At 51.1% G+C, this 24,094-nt stretch overlaps 1 long non-coding RNA gene across 1 annotated transcript in view; it reads right to left on the bottom strand.

The window, feature by feature from the left end:
- Positions 1 to 24,094, bottom strand: part of LOC135970063 (uncharacterized) — a 50,904-nt gene that overhangs the window by 16,975 nt on the left and 9,835 nt on the right. The window contains exon 2 of the long non-coding RNA XR_010585507.1: positions 1 to 290. This is a non-coding gene — a long non-coding RNA (uncharacterized lncRNA). The remainder of the gene's footprint in view (positions 291 to 24,094) is intronic.

Below are 24,094 nucleotides of genomic sequence, written 5' to 3'. Positions count from 1 at the left end.
CGAAGTCCCCAGGGCATCCTTCTCTGTGTGCTTCCTGGGCTGTGTCTACGGGCCAGCTCCTTCCCTGGTGACAGCTCTCTTATCTTGGGGATGAGAAGGACCCTGAGTCCAACAGACCTGGCCAGGTCACCATGAGCCTCGGTTTCCTCGGCGGCCAGACGGGAGATGGTGGTGGAACTCCCTGGGCAGCTCCCTGCTCTCCCTGCTCAGAGCTCTTACTGTACGTCTCGTGCCGCCGTTGCCTTTAACCTTCAGGCCACTGTGATCGGATGTGGGGGCTGCTAGTGTCCCTGTTCACCATTGAAGAAATAGAGGCACAGAGAGGTTAGGTGTCTGGCCCACCGTCACACAGCAGGTAGGGGCAGAGACGCAGAGCCCAGTACACTGACCACCACACCACCCTGCCAGCCTGTAGCCTGGATGGTGTCCCCCATTGGGACCCAAAGTCAGCTCCTGGACCTCTCTTGTGGTGTCAGGAGAGCCACAGGCCAGTGAGGGTGGCGAAGGGGATCCCTCACTCAGTGTCCTCTGCTCTCAGATTTGGTTGGGCCGAGCCTGGCCAGTCCCACCTCTGGCCACTGGTCAGCCCTGCAGGAAGTGAGATGCAGGGTTCTCCGCCTGTGTAGACGCTGCTACCCAGTATTGAAAGCCTTATCTGGGCTGACCCCAGCCATCCCCACATGCCCCTCCCCTTCCGGCCCCTGGCCCTCATCCTAGTCCCAGGAATCCCAGGTTTTCCTTCTTGGAATCTCTTGGCCCCAGGGAACACGGCTCACACGGTCTCTTTGCCAGTTTATGCAAGAAAACCGAGGTTCAGAGACTATGGGTGTCCCACGTGATTCTCACATACACTGCACTCTCCCAGGCCCCTTTTTTACACACTTTAAATGAGGTGACTTTCACATCGCATGCAATTAACTATTTCAACGCAATTAATGTGGTGGCATTTGTGCATTCACAGTCCTGTGCAACCACTCTCGCCATCTAGTTTCAAAATGTATTCATCTCCCCAGAAGAAACCTCCCATCCTCACTAAGCAGTTACCCCTTCTTGGTATCCCCCAAGCCCCTCGTTTAACGGAAGGGGAAACTGAGGTCCGGAGAGAGACTTGCCAGTGGGCGGAGCTCTGATAATAAGGAATCAGGCACCCATCTGCTGGTTCAGTCCTGGGTTGGTTTCCACCCAGCAGAGGTGACAGAATCAAGAGGTTCTGGGACCCCATGCTTGCAGCCAGAGCCCTACCCTGAGCCTCCCCACCAGGGGGCAGCAGAGAGCTTTCCAGAACCGGCCGTGCGGCTGGCGGGAAGCAGCAGCTCAGAGCTGCTGACAAACCTCATGTAGACCCCAGATCGCCGTCTCTGTGGGTTGGGCTTGGGAATTGGAGAGGAGGCTGCATGATTGGAAACGTGAAGACAGCACGGCCTGGCTGGAGCAGCTGGAAGCGCCGTCACGTTGACTGAGGACACAGACCTCCTGCCTACTGGGCCGGGCCTGCAGCCATTCTTCTCGGGGTGGGGCCCCCAGGTCCGGGTTGCTCTTGGTCCCCGACCTGCCTCAGAGCCTGGGGAGCTTTGGAACTCTGCCTCCCCATTTCCACCCACCCTGACTGGTGCCATGAGGGGCCTGGATCCTGGGATCCTGTTCCTCTTGGGCAGCAGAGACTGGGGGACCAGAGGAGATGATGGGTCTTCAAGCCCCACATTCAAAGCCCAGCCCACCACTGACAGTCTGGGGGTTCGGGATGAGGGAGTTGATGTCTCTGAGCCCCAGTTTTGCCATCACTAAAATGAGGCCGACATACTGGGGCAGAGTGCCAGTCCCCGGGCTAACAGAGACCTGTTTCCTACTGAAAATACCTCTTACTTCTAGGAACAGCTCCAACAACCACACTAGAGAACACTCTACCCAGGCCAACTTGTCAGAGGCACGTGAACCAGAGCGACTCCATCTTGAATTGGGGCTGGGTAAAGGGATGCTGAGACCTACTAGGCCGCATTCCCAGGAGGCTAGGCATTCTTAGTCACAGGATGAGATAGGAAGTCGGCACAAGATACAGGTCATAAAGACCTTGCTGATAAAGCAGTTTGCAGTAAAGTCGGCCAAAGCCCACCAAACCCAAGATGGCCACGAGAGTGACCTCTGATTGTCCTCACGGCTCATTATATGCTAATTATAATGCATTAGCTGCTACAAGACACTCCCACCAGCGCCACGACAGTTTACAGATGCCATGGCAACATCTGGAGGTTACCCTACGTGGTCTCAGAAGGGAGGGCAGAAACTCTCAGTTCTGTGAATTGCGCACCCCTTTCCTGGAACACTCATGAATAGTCCAAAACTTGTTTAGCGTATGATCAAGAAATAACCATGAAAATAGGCAACCAGCAGCCTTTGGCACCACTCTGCCTATGGAGCAGCCATTCTTTCTTTTCTCTTTTTTTTTTTTTTTTTTTTTGAGATGGAGTCTTGCTCTGTTGGCCGAACTAGAATGCAGTGACATGATCTTGGCTCACTACAACCTCCACCTCTTGGGTTCAAGCGATTTTCCTGCCTCAGTCTTCCTAGTAGCTGGGATTACAGGCACCTGCCACCACGCCCAGTTAATTTTTTGTATTTTAATGGGGACAGGGTTTTGCCATGTTGGACCAGGCTGGTCTCGAACTTCTCACCTCAGGTGATCCACCTTCCTCGGCATCCCAAAGTTATAGGATTACAGGAGTGAGCCGCTGCGCCCAGCCAGAGTAGCCATTCTTTTATTCCTTTTCTTTCCTAATAAACTTGCTTTCACTTTATGGACTCGCCCCGAATTCTTTCTTCTGTGAGATCCAGGAAACCTCTCTTGAAGTCTGGATCGGAACCGCTTTCCAGTAACAAACTTGCTTAACCTCTCAGACCCTTCGTCTCTTCATCTGTAACCAAAGACAAAGCCTCCCACGAGGTTCCAAAAGTGTGGAGAGAATGCATGGGAAACGAGGGGCACAGAGTTGGTGTGCAGAACCATATCACAGACTGGGTGTCAAGCCACTGTCATACTGGAAGTAATATCATGCTCTCCCCCACAAGTTATGAGGAACAATATCATAGGGGGGTGTGTACCTTCTCCGGTAGTGGGAGTAGTATCATCATCTCTTCCTTTAGATGACAGAAACAATATCACAGGTGGGTATACACCCCGTGTGTTTTTGGAAGCAATGTCATTCTCTCTTCTTCTAGGTTTTACGATTCATATCACAGGTGGGGTGTACACCCCTTAGTATATTGGATGGCGTCTCATCCTCTTTCAACCTGTATCTTTAGAACAATATCCCATGGGGGTTGTATATCTCTTCAATATTGTTAGTAATACCATCTTCTCCTTTCCTGGATATAAGAAACAATATCACAGGAGGTGTGTACACCCCTTGCAATGTTGGTAGTAATATCATCTCTCCCCTGTGGTTATTAAGGACAAAATCCCAGGGTGGCTGTACGGTTCCTACTTTATTGGGAGTAATATCATCCATTCACCCCCTGGATATCAGGAACCATATCACAGAAGAGGTGTCCACCCCCTTCAATATTATCACCCATGTCATATTCTTCCCGCCTGGATATTAGGAACGATACCCCGGGGTTGGGGGCGGTGTACACCCACTGCGATATCGAAAGTAAAATCAGCCTCTTTCCCGCTGGATATTAGGAACTCTATCACAGGTGTGGGCGCACCTTCTGGGATATTGGGAGTACTATCAGCCTCCACACTGCTGCATATTAGGAACAACATACAGGGGGCAGGGTGGTTACACCCCCTGTGATATTGAGAGCAATATTCTGGTCTTACCCCTGTACATTAGAAACTACATCACAGGGGTCTGTACACCTTCAACGATATTGGGATTCATGTTATCCTCTCTCCCACTGAATGTCAAAAACGATATCACATAAAGGTGTACACCCCCTGCGATATGGCCAGTAACATCATCGTCTCTACCTTTGGATACTAGGAACAACATCACGGAAGGTGTGTACACTCCACTGCAATATTGGGCATAATGTTATCCTCTCTTCCCCTGGATATTAGAAACGATATCCCTGGTGGAGGGAGATGGAGTACATTAAGAACAACATCACTGGCTGGGTGTACTCCCCCTGCGATATTGGGTGTAGTATCATCCTCTCTTCCCTAGGATATTAAGAATAATATCACAGGAGGGGTATACAGCCACAGTCCCTGTGTTATTGGGAGTAATAGTGTCTTCTCCCACTCTAGATTTAAGGAAAAATATCCCAGGGTTTGTGTACATCCCTTGTGATATTGAGTATATTGTCATCGTCACCCAACATGGATATTGGGTGCAGTGTCTCAGGGGGGTGTACACCTTCTTCGATATTGGGAGTAATATCATCCCCTCCCCACAGGATCGTAGGCTAAATATCGAAGGGGTTTTACCACTCGTGCGATATGGGCAGTAATATCATGCTATCCCCACCTGGATGTTAGGAACTATATCACAGGCGGCTATACACTTCTTGGCATATTGGGAGTCTTATCATCCTCTCCCATCTTGGATATTATGAAAAATATTAGAAACGAGGTGTACACCTGCTGAGATATTGAGAGTAATATTATGCTCTCCTCTTTGGGATATTAGGAACAATATCGCAGGAGGTGTGTGCAAACCCTGCGATATTGGGAGTAATATCATTCTCTCCCCTTGAATATAAGAAACAATATCACAGGAGGATGTAATCCCCCTGTGATACTAGGAGTCATATCATGTTGTTTGGAACAATAGCACAGTGGGTGTGTAAAATTCCTGCGATATTGCCACTAGTATTATCTTCTCCATCCCAGTATATAAGGAACAATATCACAAGGTGATGTACACCCCTGTGATATTGGGGGTAATATCTTCCTCTTCCCTGCTGGCTTTTACTAATATCTTCCTCTCCCCGGCTGGATGTGAGGGAAAATATCACAGTGGAGATCCACGCCCCTTGCGATATTGGGAGTAATATCATCCTCTCGTACCCTAGATAGAAGGAACAAGATGATCGAAAGGATGTACACACACTGCGGTAGTTTCAATAATGTCATCCTCTACCCTCTGGTTATTAGGAAAAACATCATAGAGGAATGTACACTTTCTGCAATATTGGGAGTAATATCATCTTCTCCCTGCCGGATATGAGGAACAAGCCTATTAATTATTAATAAATATAATAAAAATTAGTAATCATCGACATTAATAATGACAAAGATACTAAATATTAATACTGATTCAGAATATTAACGATGAGTATTAATATTAACACTATTAATAAAATAATGATATCAACAATTAATCTTACTTAAATCAATACTAAGTGATGCTGGCAAAAAAAAATATTAAAAATTAGTAACATTAATAAATGATATAATTATTAAAAATTAATTTTTGTCATCCATCATCTATTTAAAATAATTATCCATATTGTAAAATATTAATTAATAGTATTATTGATAATTATGACAATCGATTCTTGATGTTTAAGAATTATATCACTGTTTCCTGAGCAATACACTGAAGGTGTACACCCGTCTGTGAAAGAGTTCATTATTTCCAGAGGGGGAGACGATATTACTCACAATATCTTAAACAGGCTATGAGTCCACCATGGCTCCCAATAGCTAAGGGGAGGAGAAGGGGTGGCTATTGGGCCCCACCTCGCGGGGCCTCTGCAAAGCCTCTACCTGGGCTTCAGCTCCCACCCCGGCACCCTCCAATCTTTTCACACAGACTGGAGAGCTATCTATAAAAAACATTCATCTGATCCATTGAAAACTCTTTGCTCACTTCAAGTACACGTCAAGCCTTTCTCGAGGTTCCCTGCTCCGCCTGGTTCTGACACCAGGTCCCGCTCTAGCTCCAGCCACCCCAGGTCCTCCTGGGGCCTCTGGATATGCTGGCCGCTGTGTGCATCACATTCAGGCACAGTGATGGGCGGCAGAGCGACCCCCAAAGGAATCCCGGTCCCAATCCCTGGAACCTGGGACTGTTCCCTCATGCGGTGATAAAGGTGAATTCTGAGGACAACCCAGGTGGGCCCTAAGTGCCACGACCTGCATCGGCAGATGAGGGGTGCAGAGGCTGAAGGCCCTGGAGCAGGATGCTGCACACCCACATGGGAGGAGGCGGCGCCAGGGAACAAGGCGTGCAAGGCCCGCAGCTCTGCGCACCTGAATGGGCCACGAGGGCCTCTCCTGGAGCAAACACTCTGGTCTCAGTCCATGGCTCCTGCCCTCCAGAGCTGTGGGAGAGTGAGTATTATTTTCCAGCCCCAGGTGTGTGGTCAGGGTCTCAGCGGCCACGGGACACACACAGGCACCTTCCTCAGCTCTCACCCAGAGGGAAATGTCATTTCCTCAGGAAAACGCCGCCTGGTTTCTAGGAGTGCAAAGTTCCCTCTGTCAGGGGCTCTCGGGGCACCCCATGTCCTCTCTTCATAGAAATCACCCAGGTGTCTCTCCCTGCAGTTACCTCGTGGTTATTTCACTTGCAGTCCGCACTAGGCTGCAAATTCCATGAGGGCAGGAACTGTGGGCTGGGCTTACACCACTGCACCATCAACAGGACCCGGCCGAGCCCAAACAGCAGGCGCTCAAGAAATACTTGTCTCTGAATGACATAAGCACAGTATTCCTCAGCCAGTCGTCTGTCCGTCCGTCCGTCCGTCCTGGTCAAGGGCTGATCCTGCAGGATTCCCTAACCGGCCTCCATGGGACTCAGCCAAGAGTAAAAACATGAAGTGGGGGTGTGGACTTGAGACTGGGAGCCACATGAGAGTCTGTGCATGAAAGTTTAACACCCACTGGGAAATTTTCACTTGAGTACCTCGGATGAAATTTAAAAGCGCACTTTGTTGAATAAACATAGGCTTGATTCAACCATTCCAACCTATACTTCGTTTTTTGACAGATTCTTTTCTTCCCAAAATAATTGGTTGATGTATTCAAAACTGAATACGGGCTCTAGTTAGAGGGCCACTTTGCATTGTGTAGAAGCCGAGATGGGGAGAGAAACAGGCAATGGGAAGAATTCCCGTCTTTGTGCTTAGGAAGGACGGAGGACAGAAACCCGTCAAGGGTCCAAAGAGCCCACAACTGCCTTCTTGAAGGGCCAGTGTAGAATTCTGAGGGTTTCACTGTTCCACCTGTACTGGGTGGGTCTCTAATTGCGATCTAAGACTTAAGATGCCGTAAGGCTTTAAGACTTGCCCTTTGTCTTAGAGAATCCTGGGCATGGGAAGGAAAATGTGGGTGGGGCATCAGGATCCTCAGAGGCACAAAGCCTCATGGGTTATTTTTCCAACTGAATCTCCCCCGCAGCCCATCCTGAGGTGGGGAATTACTGTCACTCATTCAAAGAATGACATCCATCGCTTAATAGCAAAAGAATTCTGCAGGCAAAGCAGCTCTCCCAAGAGGCTGATTTGTGCCCAAGAGTGTCTAAGTTCTGGTCCCGCCAGGCTGCTGCTGTGGGTGCGTGGAACAGCGCAGCCCTGACACCTGAGCCACGCCCACGACCGTGTGCTCCTCTCAGTGTAAACGCAGTGACAGCTGGGATGGAAGAATCCGCCTTTGCTGGAGCTTAGATACAGCTTTCCTGAACTCTCTCCTCATTACCTAGATGGCATCTGAAGCCTGAATTAGCTTCTAAAAATAGCAAGTCACTCCAGCCGTGACTCGGGCAATTAGTCAAAGTAGCACTGACAAGAAAAAGGCCAATCCCAAGCATGGCCCTGCGTGGACAGCAGCTGTGAGTGGCACTCGTCAGGCAGAGCCTGTGACCTCAGCCATTCTTGCCACACAATGGGATGCGCCTGGCAGATACAACCCCCTGAAAGGGCACACACACGATCCTGCTAGGAAATTCCCCAAGGAGTCCCATGGGAGCGAGAGCCCCAGGCTACAGTTCAAACATCACCAGCACTTTGCTCTGTGGGTGTAAAGAACTATAAATTGGTGGTGAAAGATAAGGTGGCATTTGCTACAGCGTTAAGGTAGAAAAAAGCCACTGACTTCTCTGTGAGAACCACCTTGCTCTGTGAATCTGCAGGGAGACCAGTTTTCCCATGACTGGTATCCCTCACGACAGCCGAGCCTCTACTGAAGTCGGTGGCCAGACGGGGCAGGGGGTGGGGGTCCCGCCCCTGCTACAGCAAGGGACCTGCAGCAAAGCACAGCCGCTGGCCGGGGTAGTGCTGCGCCGCATGTGTGGACATCTACAAGGTGCTAAAGGAGAGCGAAGCCAGCGATGGCTGGAACCCAATGGCATTCAATGAACAGGGGTCAAGCACGGGGCCCAAGAAAGTCCAGGGAACGAGTCGGGGCCAGCCTCTGCAAGGGAACTGGGCCAGCACAGCACCAGGGAACGCAACAAGGAGAAGTCCAGGAGAGAGATGGCCCTCAGCTCGAGTGTGCGGCACAGGAGGCTGCAGCCGACCTCACGGCCCCTCTGCTCCCTTCCCTGCACTGGAAGTCAGTTCTGAAGAACCCGGAACAGAACTGCTGTTTTCCGAGGTTCTGTGCCAAGCTGAACTAAGGAGTCTCCAACAGGGCTGGGAGTTTTCACCGCAAACTCCGGAGGTGGTTTGGACGTGAACATCTAAGGTAAAGGCCAGCGGCTGCTCTTCAGAAGGCACCAGGCAGCCAAGCCACTGATACGACCCTACTTGCCAAGATGGCCACCGTCCCGTCTGCAGCTGAGTGAGGACCCTCTCTGCAGCAAAGGCCTGTGGAACTCCCACAGGTCCTCATGTCCAGTTCATGACCATAGAGGTGGGTCAGCTTATCAGGGACCGGAGGGGCCACCATGCGGGTGTCAGCACCACGCCCATGACCGGCAGGATCCACTCCTCCCAAAGCACATGTTGGTGAAGCTACCTGCCCAGGAGGGCTTGCTTTCAGCTCTCTCAAGAACCTCTCGTCTCACCAGGAAGGCTGTGGTTCCAGGCAGCGGCCCCCAGTGGACACGGCTGTGTCCCAGAGCTCGTACATACCAGGCACTCAAACCCCTTTCTGCAGGCTCCCACAGCTGGCCCTGCAGCCTCGCTAGTCAACGCAGGCAGGAGAGGCAGGCTCCAGAGAAATGGTGCTCACCGCTCCCCTAGTCTAGGTGCGATAGAGACAAGACCCTGAGAACTGAATATATCATCTCACTTTTAATCAATAAAGACAGATTCTCCCTAAGGCAGAGAAGCTACAAAATTTACCCTGTTCTGTCCAGTGTGACCGACATAAAGTCAAGCTAATAAAGAGTGGGGGTGGGGGGTGGAGAAGAGTAATAATAAATCTGGCTCATTCTTAGCACAGAAGAAACAAATTGCCAAAATAAGTGAAAGAAAGCAATGGGAGGAAACGGGGTTCTCTTACCCAGACAACAGCATTCAGGCCAGTGTCAGCGCCCAGGCTTATTTCTGTGCCCGGGACATTGTTGCTGATCGTGGCCGGCACCACACACAGGGGGATGCAAAGCTCCTGGCGGCGGCCTCACACCTCGGCCATGTCGCACGCGCTTTTGTAAGCCTGAAGCAGCAGGGCCAAGCGGTTAGCAGGGGGTGCCGCGTGCTCACCTGCCAGCCCCAGGGCCTGCGCTGCGGTCCAGGAAGGGACAGAAGGGGCCTGAATCACCAGGGGAAGCCGGTTCATGCGGGTCAAGGGGCCGAGGGGAGCTCTGGAGGCCGTGCGGTAGCAGGACAGGCCTCAGCGACACAGGGGGCTGCCTGGGCACAGCCCAGGTCCTCGTGAAAGGGGAGGCCTGCAGGCAGCACAGCAGGGTGGGTGTGAGGCAGGCAGCAGCGCAGGTTGTAGGCAGTGGCGAGTTAGTCACGAGCAGGACAGCTCAGCTCTCGGCATCTCATCGTGGGTAAGGGAGGCCAGGGCGATCAGCAGGTTGAAAGGCAAAGCCAGTCCTATAGCTTTCTGCAGGCAGGCCACGACCAGTGGGATGGGGCCCACAGCTGTAAGGACCACACCAAGTGACAGCCTTCATCGTGCAGAGGCAGCCTCCACACTCAGGCAGGGAAGGAGGCATGCAGCTGGATTACCGGTGGGCCACACTCAGCCCCACGCCACATCTCTGCTCACCAGCAGGAAGCCACACACAAAGCCACACAGGCGAGCAAGAGCCCGAGTTGCTGCTCTGGGGTTCCACTGGGAAATGGGTTCTGGTGTCAAAAAGGGGAGCGGTTCCGAAGCCCATGTGCACCGGGGTTTTCCAGACTCCACCTCAACGTGATAACCAAGGTAACAGCAGGACAGGTCTACACGCTCACTGTTCCCACCTCCAAGCGGCCCCACACAGCAAAGTATTTTTGTCATCCACTTGGCGGCAAAACCAACTGTTTATGGACTTGGACTTGTCCCGCTTACTGTGAATATCCCCACATCTGCTGCAGAAATGCTACTGTTGGGACGCAGGGCCGGGCCCACATTGCCCCAGGAGAGTTGAACAGTGAGTGACCCAGGCTCTGCAGCCCTGGTGCAACCCGAAGCATTGTGGGCCGAGGGCTTCGGACAGTGGGTGGAGATCTGTGGCAGATGAGTTCACAGCGTGGTGGGTAGGAGGGTAAGGTGGATGGGTCAGTGCTGGGCGACCACGAGGTGAGCTGTGAGCAGGGTCCCCCACACCCCATGGCATGGCCTCCACGTCCTCCCAGGCCCAGCACATGCCCAGCTCTTGGGCTGCTCTGTACAGGCTCTGCCTTGCAGGCTCTGGCCATGGCAGTTTGTGCAGGACTTCCATCCAAATGCCAGCCTGCTTGCCAGCCAGAAACACTCATCTGGGGGATACTCCCTGGTCTGGTGCCCAGGATGTGGCCCCGTCAGCACCACCAACCATGTGGGGGGCTCCTTAGGCTTTTCAGACAGGTGATGTCACTCCTTTCCTGGGGAATACCCTAGCTCAGGACTGACCAAGACTGGCTGCGGGGAGCTGGTTGCGTCTCCAAGAAGCCCTCACCGGAAGCCGGAGGGTGTGTGTAACCTGGTGCCTGAGGCACACAAGAGGGCAGGTGGGGGAGGTCTCGGCTCCTTAACTCCACATTGAAATCTGTGGGAATGGCCACATTGCTGCAAATCCTCTCTCCCCTCTTCCCTATCGCTCCTCTTCTCCTTCCTTCAGTCTCCAAAAGAGGAGAGGGAAGCTTCAAGACAGGGGAGACCCTGCCCAGAAAAGCATAAAACTCTCAAGACCGAACACAGCCGGGCCCCTGGGTCCGTGGTGGGGCCACTATGACAAGGAATTACTCACAAGGCTGTGGTCACCGTCACCTTCGTGACACCTGACAGCAGCGTGGCACCCACCTACTGTGTTTCTGATGTGACCTGATCAAGCTTACAGGACAGAGTAATGCACCAGCCAGTGCTAGGGAATGAAAGGAGTCCAAGAGAAACACCCTGCAGCCATATCCTGAGAATGTGTAACACCTGCTCTGAGGTATTTCATTCATTCTGTTCTGCCCGGAAGACCCACTCACCAGCACCGCATAGATTCTGAGGGGTTGTGGCGTCATCTAAGCATCAATGCTGGCAAGAAGGAAATCACGATTGAGGATGATGACTACACCACATCAGATCCGCCCAGGGCTGCGTCCTGGGCACAACACAGCCACATCCTGAGCCAGACTCCTACTATGGAGCCCGCCCTGTGCTTGGAGAGACATTCCGCAGCGTCCCTTGCCTCCAGCCCCAGAGGCTGGGAGCATCCCTTCTCCCAGTTCTAACCAGAAACCTCCCTGGACGGTGCAAACATCCCCTGGGGCACAATCACCCCATGAGAATCACCGAATTTACTGAACAACTGGAGCCATCCACAGACCCCAAACATAAATGCTGCCCAGGGCCAGGCCATGAGTCACAGGGCACAGAGGGTGTGGCCAGACAGGGAAGAGACGCTCCCACCCATCCTCAGCCTCTGACGGCTGCAGGACAGTGGCTGGAGCGACCCGGAGCCATCCACATCAAGTCGCCTCATGCCCTCATGTCCTGAGTTCGTCACCAGCTCCTGTTCTACAGCCAGACAAGCCCAGTTCAGACCCAAATCCAAACCTTCTCAGGATTCATCCTGTTTGGCCATCAGTAAACAGGACTCTGGAGAAAACAGCTGCCATGTTCACATCTAGGTCCCTCTCCCTTCAGGGGTCCACAGAGGGACCCTCAGCAGCTTTCTCATCCCTGTCCTGGCTCCCGAGCAGCTGTTGCATTCGCCAGGGTGACCTTGATCGGCCGGCGTCACTCACCCATCACGAGACTAGAACCACAGCACTCCCAAGACAGCCTCATTTCTCGGAGCTCAGGATCAGAAGGGCAATGAGGACACACACATACACTTACCAAGGTGGCTGTGCCTGGCCAACGGGAGCCTCAACTAACTACACGCTCCAGTTCTTTCTCTATTGTAATCAGTTAACTTAAGGCCCAGCGCGGTGGCTCATCCCTGTAACCCCTGCACTTTCAGAGGCCAAGACAGGGGGACTGCTTGAGCCCAGAAGTTTGAGACCAGCCTGGGCAACACAGGGAGACCTCGTTTCTGTAGAAATAAAAAAAAATTAGATGCGCACAGTAGCATGCACGTGTAGTCCCAGCTACTCAGGAGGCTGAGGTGGGAGGATTGCCTAAGCCTAGGAGGTGGAGGCTGCAGTGAATCGTGATTGCACCACTCCATTCCAGCCTGGGAAACAGAGTGAGGACCTGTCTCAAAAAAAAAAGAAAAGAAAAAAGAAAAGAAAAGAAAGAAAGAAAATGAAATTTTTTAACCTAGCTTTGAGGAACTCGAATGAATGAAAAACTGAATTTAAAACAATCGCATAATAAATCACACAGTCCCTCCAAGGGAAGTCAAAGGGGGTGGAACTGATCATTTGTGGGGTGTTTGCCTCACGTATTTTGGTTTTCAAATTTTGACCCTACACATTTGTTACATATTTACAATCTGAAAAACAACAAATAGAAAGTTATTTATAGCGGAGGACCCTGGAATTAAAGAGAGATTTTTTTCATGCCTGAAAGTGTACATCACATGCCACAAGGACCTATGCTTTGTGTGGAAACTTGAAAATAAAAAAAGTCACAGGGAGCTCAACACCAGCTTTGTCCCACATCTTTCAGATGCTCAGCTAACTGCAGTGACTGCTCTCAAATTCTCCACCCATTCCCTCTGGGCAAGATCCAATTAGGTAACAATTAGGGAAAAAAGAAGCTTCAATCCCTCCCATTGCCCATCCAACTTTCACAGACCCAAAAATTCAGCTAAAGCTGGTGAAAGAGCAGGGAAAGCCATGCTGGAATCCCCTCTTTGAAACAAGACACTCATGTTCATGTTCCCAGCGCGAAGGTCAGCCCAGAGCCGGGCCCGCCCCGCAGCAGCAAAGCCGTGATACCCGTCACTGGGAAAACAGAAGCAACATCTAGGTCAGAGATTAGTGACTGCCAAAAATAAGGTGAAAGTTGCCCCCAAAGCCAGTGAACACGGGAAAACCTGGGCAGGTTTCCTTCGCAAAGAAAGTGAAGAGAGTTTAAGATGCTCAGAAAAGCAAGAAACGAGTGCTAAGCATTACTTACTATAGGTGCTGTATGTTAAATACTTTTTTTTATTTACCAGTGCCAGAAATAAGTTTCATGCCAAGGGTTTCCAAAAAAGAAAGAAAGAAAGAAAGAAAAACTGAAAAATATTCCTGAGAACTAAGTCGCACAAGAAAAATTAAAACTTGAGAATTAGTGAAAAATTTTAGACATTAAAATTAAAAAAAAATGAAATGCTTCCTGCATTAGGTACGCATCTTCAGACTCCCACGTGAATAGCCGGGAATGGCGGCACGTGCCTGTGGTCCCAGGTACTCGGGAGGCTGAGGTGGGAGGATCACCTGAGCCCAGGAGGTCGAAGCTGCAGTGAGCCGAGATCGCAACACTGCACTCAAGCCTGGGTGACAGAGTAAGACCTTGTCTCACAAAGAAACAAAACAAAACAAAACAAAAAACCAGAAGAATATATTTGTATGTTTTATTATTGTCTCTTGGCAAAATACTCAACTAGCCCCAATATTGCCTTAGATGTAACTTAACATCCCCAATTTACAAAGGGGAAAATGAGGTCAACAGCCAAGACCAAAGAGATAACAAGTGCAATGGTGCGTTCAGAACAATGACTACAATTATAAAATATTCGGTTCAATTTCTACCCTCAGCATCAAGGCAGGGGTTCATCATAATGGGTACTGGAGGCTTAAAGAAATGTAGGCTCAGCATTTACAGAGAGTGCGGCCCAGCCCTCCTCAGCACTGCAGGTACTCACGGGCACTCCCGGGGTATTGGCCACGCTACGTCCCCGCCGGTGGCCACACAGAAGAAGAGGCGGTAAAACTTTTTTGAGAATGAGATAAAAAATGTTCAGAGTCTAAAAACGTAATTTTCTGGGGGTGGGGGGAATAACGAGAAGCTCTCATTCATGGTATTTGTAAAAGGCTGTTTCTAGCGCACTGGTAGATAAAAAGGGCCGGGGCCCTCGGGTTAGCGTCAGCCGGCGCCCGCCTGGTGGGGCACACACGGACTTAGGTCGGTGATAGTGTTCAGGGCTGTGTCTGCCCCGATGCTGAAATCGGAACTCGGCACATTGTTGGACACAGTAGCGGGAACCATGATCGTGGGCACACAGAACTCGTGTTTCTCCCAGGGGACTGACAGTTCCAGGAGTCCCATCTAAATTGACCCAGTATCTGCAACGCTGGCTGCTCAGAGGCCCTGGTGTGGAAGGGCCAGGTCATCGCTTAGTCATATGGGGCACAAGCACGTCACTTGCCACTCCTATCTTTCTATTTCATCAAACCCTATTTTCTCCTGAACATTGATCATAGCAAAGTCATTAGCCTTCGAAACGTCAGCTTGCTTTGTTCAAGAAGTTTAAACACACGTAAGTCTTTCTTGCCATGCTCAACACACACCACCGGCCGTTTCCGAAGTCAGTGTTTCTGGAACAAAAGCCTTGGCCTGCCCCGTGAACGTTCACTCTGAGCACACTGTCGCGAGGCTGCTTGGCCAGCCAACAGGGGCAGGAGAGAGCCACAGGTGCGGTGTGGGGGTCCCTGCAAAGGCGCCTCACTCCCTCAATCAAGGGCTGTGCCTTCTGCCAAGCCAGAGGCTTCCTCCCAGGGGAAGCGGCGTCTTCAGCTGCCACCGCACCGACTTCAGACGGCTCAGCCAACGGGGCAACAGATTCAACAGAGTTCCATGTTGTTAAAGGAAAACTTCTGTTACCAGACAACATTAATATCGGATTCAACGTAAAATAACCAACAAGGTTGTTTCCAAACCAACCTGCTACTAGTGCCTTATCCTTCAATGCTGCTTAAACACAGAGAAATATGAGGAAAAAAGAGCATGGCACTTACTTCTTAAAAAACAACACCTCTTCCAGGTTCATCTTACCCATATCATAAAGAGTTAGAACTGTGGATTCCCTACAGGAACGTGGAGTGGGGTGGATCCCCACGCTGACCCAGCCTCCCCACAGGTCAGTTACCCCCTACCACGGGGTTCACATCTCTCTAGGCCCTGTCATCTCAACAAGAAAAGGTGGCATCTCTGAGCTCTCTTCGCAGACCCGAACGGGAGCTAGAGAGAGACACAGACACACCCACAACTGTTTTAAAATCCTGAAATGCAATACATATTTAAGAACTTCATTATTAGCTTTTTAAAACAGTAAGAACAGAGTGAGCCTGGTTTTAACCTCTCTGCCACAATAACACCGTGTACATCTGTCTTTTCCTGTTTGTTCCTTCTCCAGCAGCTGCTGCCCGGCTGGCCAACTGCAGAAGAGCCTCGGGTACTCCGGGGGGAGGCGCTCGGTAAAAGCGTGAGCACCACGATCACATCTCAGGACGCCCACACGTTAGGGTCGCCCACAGACCGCCATTCCCAATGCCTAGAAGGCACTGAACGGGCCTCCTGCTCTTTGTAAATGTCAACTCTCCTAAGCTATGTTGTGTTGAAAATGTTTAACTATAGTCCACACATACTTCTTTGTTTCTGTCTTGTTTTTATCCTAGAGGCATATTATTATGGAAAATTAAGTTTGCAAGGTTGAAGAATTTTCTGAAAGTCGCCTATTAATCCTGGAAGGAAAAAAAAATGGGCCAGATGTGGTGCTCACACCTGTAATCCCAGCAGTTTGGCAGGCTGAGGCGGGCAGATCACTTCAGTCCAGGAGCTTGAGACCAGCCTGGAAAACATGGCAAAACGCTGTCCCTACTAAAAATACAAAAAAAAAAAAAAAAAAAAAAAAAATTAGCTGGGCGTGGTGACATGTGTCTATTCCCATCTACTCAGGAAGCTGAGGTGGGAGGAGACCTGAGCCCAGGAGGGGAAGGCTGCAGTCAGCCAAGATTTGCCTCACTGCACTCCAGCTTGGGCGGCAGAGTGAGACCGCGTCTCAAAAAAACAAAAAGCAAAAACAACTGTATAAATCAGTACAGAAGGGAGTTGGCCGGGCACGGTGGAGTACTCCTGTAATCCCAGCACTTCGGGAAGTCGGGGTGGGCAGATCACCTGAGGTCAGGAGTTTGAGACCAGCCTGGCCAATATGGCAAAATCCCATCTCTAATAAAAATACAAAATTAGCTGGGCATGGTTGTGGGTGCCTGTAATCCTAGCTACTCAGGAGGCTGAGACAGCAGAATCACTTCAACCCGGGAAGCAGAAGTTGCAGTGGGCCGAGATTGTGCCACTGCCCTCCAGCCTGGGCAACAAGAGCAAGAGTCCACTTCAAAAAAAATTAAAATTGAAATTTAAAAAAAGGGAGCTAATGTTTTTCATTTAAGGGAAGGGAGAAGAACATTCAGTATTTATACATCTCACGCACACATCTGCAGTGGTGCCCTGAAGTATTCAAGATACACAGTCCTACAAATAGAGCTTAAAACTACTCACCAAGTTACATGCTAAAAGCACAGCATTGTAAGAATGCTACATTCTATTTTTTAAGCATCTGTATCCAATATTATAGCATACTGGCAGTTTTCCCTTCAGGTGCTGTACTCCTAAATTATTCCATGTTTAGTCATTCATTTTAGAATTTATGACTTGCTTTAGACAAAAGAAATATATTTAAATGTAAGGTACTAAATTAATGACTTAGGGGAAAAATTACTAAATTAACTTGGAAGTTAAACTTTGCAAACTGAATTTGTTGGACCTCATGTAAGCTAGATGATCAGTTTTTTAAATTGTTGTGTGTTTCCCTCGAGGATGGAAGTCTCCTCTTTTCTCTCATCCCCTGTGTACACCGCTGCAGCCCGCGCCTCTCATCCACCGCGCCACAGTGCGGCCTGCAATTCACCCTGTACCACGCCTTCCACGCCTTACCTGAAAGTTACTAAGTATAACCAAGAAGGAAATGAAAAGCAGATAAATGACCTCCGCCCCCACATCCAGCATGCAAATGTGAAACATTCATCAAAGTAAAACCAAAATCCATGTCAGCTCATGATTGTAACTGGTAGAATTATGTGCATGGCAATTTTAAAAGTCTAGTTAAGTAAAAACCTAATTGAAAGTCTCAAGAAATACAAAGTTTATACAAAAAGACATCAGCAAACATTGACAGTGAGGAGAGGACTTCACTCTGCATCCAGCCTGTCTTGGAAGCCATGGCCAAATGCCAGATTGTATAGATCCGAAAAGCAGAAAAAAACAAGTGTTGAAATGTGTATAGTCTCAGCAATGTACAAATTTGATGTACGATGCTCAGAAACCTTGAATTTCCAATCAGAAAACAGGATCATGAGCAAGTTCCCCAGCAGTGCCCACCTTCTGCTTAAGGCACGTGTAACGGGAACGCTGGCCACCTTGGGGGGACAGAGGCTTCCTGGTCACACTCGCTCTGGCAGCCGCACAGCTGGCCCCGCCACAAACACCTGGCTAATACTGAAGAACAACCCGCTCCCTGGGCTTTGCTCACTCTAGCCGGGAGAGCATGTTTACAGAGTACATTATCGACTGAGTCCTCGTTCAATGCGTCAAGCTTGTTGAAGGCAGGGCAACCCCATTCCTGGCCCAATTAAGTGAACTGCGCAGAGTAAATGCCCCGAGTTGGACAGCACTCAGTCACGACAGCAGCGGCCAGTGTTCGCAGGGCACTGGTTTCGTGCCGGGAACAGTTCCAAGCGTCTTCTTTCTGTCCGTGGAATGTGCACTGCAACCCTGTGGGGCTGCTTGCAACGCCCACCAGAGTTCTGAGGCAGCCAAGTCCAGGCTGTCTGTGGGCCTCGCCACGTGGCCGTCCACGTCCTCTGCAGACCAGACCTCACTGCAGGGACCGCGGGTTCCAGGGCTGCCTTGAGGCACATGCTCCCTTCGCCACCTCTTCCTGGCCCCTGACACCAACCCTTACCACTGCCACCAAAGCTTTATTTTCTCGTGGCACCTGAGGGGCCTGTTCTTTCTGCCCTTCCCTGCTCCCTGCGTCCGGCTTGGAGGGTGCCCACATCAACGCCAACGCTCATGTAATCACCACCCCTTCCATGGGGCTTGATGCCCAGGAGTCTCAATATCAGAATGTCAGATTCCTGTGCTTGTTGGAGAATTTCTTCCCAGTGTGGAAGTGAAGGAGATACAATTCTAGGTGCCTGCAATAACCTCATTTCCACAGCTAAGCAACTTCAGTAGTAGCACAAAACAAAAAACCTTTTTTTAAAACTTCTTTTATACAAGCTAAATACAATTTAATTTTTACATCCACGTTCTCTTCAGCTCCCACCTGGAGAGCAGGCAAATAATAATTTTCAAAGAAACAAATTGTTCCATAATTTTAACACTTAGTATTATCACTATGAAGTAAGAATTATCCCAAAAATACACGATGATCTTGTTCTCACATTCAAAAATTGATTGTCACACGGTGAAATAGCACTTACTGCAAAGGAATTTTTCTTTTCAGGCTTCTGTTCTGGAAAAAAAAAAAAAGATTTCTGGCAAAGAGATAAACATTAATTATGTAACTATCCAAAATGCCTCCAAGGAAAATAATGTCATCCAATTAGTTCTTTAAAGTGTTACAAATGCAGCTGAGTTTTTGTAGTAATTTGTCTATAATTATCAAAAGAATCTTTAAAAATCTTAATACTGAAAGAATAACCATAAATAGATATAAAATATAAAGCAGAAGAGTTAACATTTGATGTAGATTTTGGCCCATATCTTTAACATATGCATAGTTATTTACCTAGCTGAAGTGTAACCCTCTTCTCCTAGGCTCTTCAAGCCTGATGTTCAAACATAGACTGCCTTTTGCTACATGAAGGCAGCTTTAAAAGATGTCAGGATCGGGCCGGGCGCAGTGGCTCAAGCCTGTAAATCCCAGCATTTTCGAAGGCCAAGGTGGGCCGATCATTTGAGGTAAGGAGTTCGAGACCAGCCTGGCCAATATGGCAAAACCCTGCCTGTTTAAAAAATTTTCGTAATTAGCCGAGCGTGGTTGTACACACCTATAATCCCAGCTACTCAGGAGGCTGAGGCAAGGAGAATTGCTTGAACACAGGAGGCGGAGGTTGCAATGAGCCAACATCGCACCACTGCACTCCAGCTTTGACGACAAAGTGAGACTGTCTCAAATAAGAACTTAACTCTCAGAAGAAGCTTGAGCACCTCCCGCCCCAACCAACCCAAGGAATCACATGGCAATCGTTATCATTGGATTTTGACACAATAAAGTTCTATTCTCCTCTCTAAACACAATGGTAAACACCTGCCATCAGCCCACAGAAACTCTCAGGACCCAGTAACACCAGACTAGCAAGACTAATGGGCCACGTATGCAGGATTCAGCTGCAGAAAGTGATGGCACCAAGAATGTGTGCGCGCTCAAAACCAGATTCCTTGCTTTCAGGGTGGAGGAGCTCCCCGGGAAGATCATCCAGCAGGATGGTTTCCACTTCCACCATGAGGAGGAAACGGGGGGTTTCCTGAGGGCACTGACAGGACTTGGGTCTCTGCCTCCTGGTCCTCTGTCCTGTTACGGGATGAGGGGGGGTTAAGGCAGGTTCTCCCTACATCTTCCAGGCAGGAGAGATGGAGTTGACAAATGGAGGACAGCTTTTCCAAAACGTTTCCATGTTTATAACCCATTATCGATCTGCTTTCCCTGGAGATCAAGGGGGGGGAAAGAGGGGGCGGGAGGGAGGGCAGGAGGGGGGAAGGAGGGAGGGGAAGAGGGAGGAAGGAGGGAGGGGAAGAGGGAGGAAGGAGGGAGGGGAAGAGGGAGGCAGGAGGGAAGGGGAAGGAGGTTGGGCAGGAGGGAGGGGGAAGGAGGTGGGGCAGGAGGGAGGGGGCAGGGGAAAGGAGGGCGGGCATGAGGGAGAGGGCAGGGGAAAGGAGGGTGGGCAGGAGGGAGGGGGCGGGGGAAAGGAGGGTGGAAAGGAGGGAGAGGAAAGGAGGGAGAGGAAAGGATGGGGGAAAGCAGGGGGAAGGAGGGAGTGGGAGGGAGTAGAAAGGAGGGGGAAGGAGGGAGGGGGAAGGAGGGAGGGGGAAGGAGGGAGAGGAAAGGAGGGAGAAGAAAGGAGGGAGAGGAAAGGAGGGAGGGGAAAGGAGGGAGGGGAGGGGAAGGGAGGGGAGGGGAAAGAAGCGGGAAGGAGGGGAGGGGAAGGAAGGGGGAAGGAGGGGAGGGGAAGGAAGGAGGAAGGGGGAAGGAGGAGAGGAAAAGGAAGGGGGAAGAAGGAAGGAGGGGAGGGACAGGGAGGGAAAGGGAGGGAAAGGGAGGGGAAGGGAGGGGGAAGGGAGGGGGGAAGGGAGGGGGAAGGAGGGAGGGGGAAGGAGGGAGGGGGAAGGAGGGAGGGGGAAGGAGGGAGGGGGAAGGAGGGAGGGGGAAGGAGGGAGGGGAAAGGAGGGAGGGGAAAGGAGGGAGGGGGAAGGAGGGAGGGGGAAGGAGGGAGGGGAAAGGAGGGAGGGGAAAGGGGAGGGGAAAGGGGAGGGGAAAGGAGGGAGGGGAAAGTGGAGGGGAAAGGAGAGGGGAAAGGAGAGGGGGAAAGGAGGGAGGAAAAGGAGAGGGGAAAGGAGGGAGGGGAAGGAGAGGGGAAAGGAGAGGGGGAAAGGAGAGGGGGAAAGGAGGGAGGGGAAAGGAGGGAGGGAAAAGGAGAGGGGGAAAGGAGAGGGGGAAAGGAGGGAGGGGAAAAGAGGGAGGGCAAAGGAGGGAGGGGAAAGGAGGGAGGGGAAAGGAGGGAGGGGAAAGGAGAGGGGGAAAGGAGAGGGGGAAAGGAGGGAGGGGGAAGGAGGGAGGGGGAAGGAGGGGTAAAAGGAGGGGGGAAGGAGGGGTAAAAGGAGGGGGGAAGGAGGCGGAAGGATGGGGGAAGGAGGGGTAAAAGGATGGGGGAAGGAGGGGTAAAAGGATGGGGGAAGGAGGGGTAAAAGGATGGGGGAAGGAGGGGTAAAAGGATGGGGGAAGGGGGGAAGGGGGGAAGGAGGGGTAAAAGGAGGGGGAAAGGAGGGGGGAAAACAGGGGAGAAAGGAGGGGAGAAAGGAGGGGAAGGAGGGGGCGGAAGGAGGGGGAAAGGAGGGGGGAAAGAGGGGAGAAAGGAGGGGAGAAAGGAGGGGAAGGAGGGGGCGGAAGGAGGGGGAAGAGGGCTGTGAAGGGCAGAGTGTGGAGGGTGGAGTGTGGAGGGTGGAGTGTAGGGGGGAGTAGAAGGGGGTTCTGTGAGGAGGAGGAACAAGTTTCTGAGGTGTCTTGGAGACAGAGGTGGCAGTGGCTTGGGCTCTAGGCCCTCTGTTGCATAGTTTTAGGCTTTTACTGTTTATATATGTGAACACTTTAAAAGATTTAATTTCAAAAAACCAGGAGTTGGGGATACCTTGTTTCTAAAACACAATTTCTCAAGCCTAAAACTAAGTGCTAGGCATTGCTCATTCGATTACCGTCATTTCCTCATATTTAAAATCAGCCCCACACCCCCAATCTCCCTTCAGTGTAAACACCACCTTTTCCGAGGATCTCAAACAGCAGAGTGAACAGCCCGTGACCCCGGCCGTGTGCACGAGGAGCGAAGAGCAGACGTGCGGTGAGGGCTGCGGAAGACACAAGAAGCCGAGGCCGGGCACCTGCCTGCAAGGGCTGTGCTCCTCCAGGCCTAAAGGATACCTTCGCCTCTGGGGTGAACAAGCAGAACAAGCTATCAACTCTTATTCCAAAAGAACAGGAAAAAAAATCAAATGAAGTTAACCTGGTTATCCGAACACAACACTGCAACAGCCCAGAAACAGGAGGGCCAGTGAGCCTGAGACGAGCGGTTCCCACAACGGGACAGCAACATTGCCATTAGGGCTTCTTGGCAAAAATTGACAAAAAAGGTAACGTGGGCCATCCGTTATTTCCTGCCAGTGGAAAGACACCCACAGGCCCCCAGATGCCAACGGCCCCCTGGAAATGAGCCCACGCAGCGCCTCGTGTCTTCGAATGAGCAGGCACGTGGTGTCCTCAGCACCCCCGCCCGTGACACACACACACCACACTTGACTCCCACACCTGAGGGTCCAGGGGAATGGCAGGAAGTCCCCGGAGGACAGGCCATCCTGTGAGGGCACTGCAGGGCTACGCACCTCAGAGGGGCCCCCGGGCAGGTGCTCTCTCCCCAAAGGATAGCCAGTCCTGACCACACCCAGATCGCGGTGGCCTCCAAGCCGAGTGCCAACATCTCACGTCCAAAGAGATGCGCAGGTGCCTGCTGCGCGTGGAGCCCAAGCCCCTTGAAGAGCTCAGGACGAACCCAGTGTCCAGCCCCGGGGCCGTCACCAGCCAGGAGAGGCGCCCGGGGCACTTCCCAGCAATGGCCACAGGAAGTAACAACGCAGGCCCATCAGGAATTTCCTCACTATGCAGGGTTTAGAATTAGAGACAGAGGTTCAGGTCTAGTGACACAAACATCGATGGACCCCATGGAAATGCGGACGCGGTCCCTCCATCCCACCAGCCTGCATGGCTACTCCTTTCTGCTCCCATCACACACGTGCCCACCCGGCCAAACCCCTTCTCCTTTTCCCCCACTGGATTCATCAAATCAAGCCTCACTGTCCTTGGCAAATGTACCATTAATTTACTTACTGCCCAGAACAAAAGCACACTTGCAGTTAACATGACACCCCCGCTACAATAGAACAGCCTTAATTCAGACACGACGCAGAAAAACAGAGGGAGGAGGGGTCGAAGGCCATCCTGGAATCGGCAGCTGTTTTCTGGGGAAAGCGTCCAACCCACCCGAGCCTGACACTCGTGCCACACTGTCTTCATGGTGTCTGAAAGCTCCACGAAGACAGGGTCACTCTGACCCCTTCACACCCACAATGGCAAAGAGGAGCAGGTGTTCAGGAAAGTCCCCCGCTAGTGGTGAAGACAAGAATAATTCCTCGTGGTGCCCAGAATGTCAGGAGAAAACAAGACACCATGTGGACGCCTTCCAGGTGAATTTTGCAATGATTCTACCGAATGCCAGTCATCCTTTTTCAGAAAATCAATGCCAGAAAACATGTGTCACCAGCACAGAGATGGTCCCTTTGACGGCTTACAAACACACCTACGTTACACTGAATTTATCTCAAGCCACCCTCTCTGTGCTAATATAAAAATCTCCTTTATTAACCAGTAGCCTTTCTCTTCTGGTGCTTTTTAACAAGCAAGTGGGTCCTGTAACACTCAGGCATTGTCTAAAACGTCAAATGGAAGCCTAGAATCCTCTTCCATGCAGCTTCACTACAAAGTATTTTGACGTGAACCAAATTGTGCTATTCCTACACCTCCATAGGAAACTCAGTGCTTCATCAAGGAAACGCAGCATGATTTCTGCTAGACACAGAAATGGTGGGGGTGGGCATGGGATTGAGGGAACATTACATAGAAAGCACACCCCGATAATCACCTGCATGAGAGCCACACTGGCCGGCAAACCCCGGTCGGCTCGGTCTCTGCACAGTCACAGGCGTGAGGACTGGAGGGCAGACACCTGGCGCTGCTGACCACCCCAAGGTCGTGGCCTCTGCCCCGACCATCTGTTCCAAGCTTCTGGCAACACCGCCTGCTGCCCGCACTGCCTGATCGAC

The sequence above is a fragment of the Macaca fascicularis genome, chromosome 3 (assembly GCF_037993035.2).
Source record: "Macaca fascicularis isolate 582-1 chromosome 3, T2T-MFA8v1.1".
Taxonomy (NCBI): Eukaryota; Metazoa; Chordata; class Mammalia; order Primates; family Cercopithecidae; genus Macaca; species Macaca fascicularis.
Note: the sequence above shows the minus strand (reverse complement) of the source record. Positions and strands in the feature narration are given on the sequence as shown.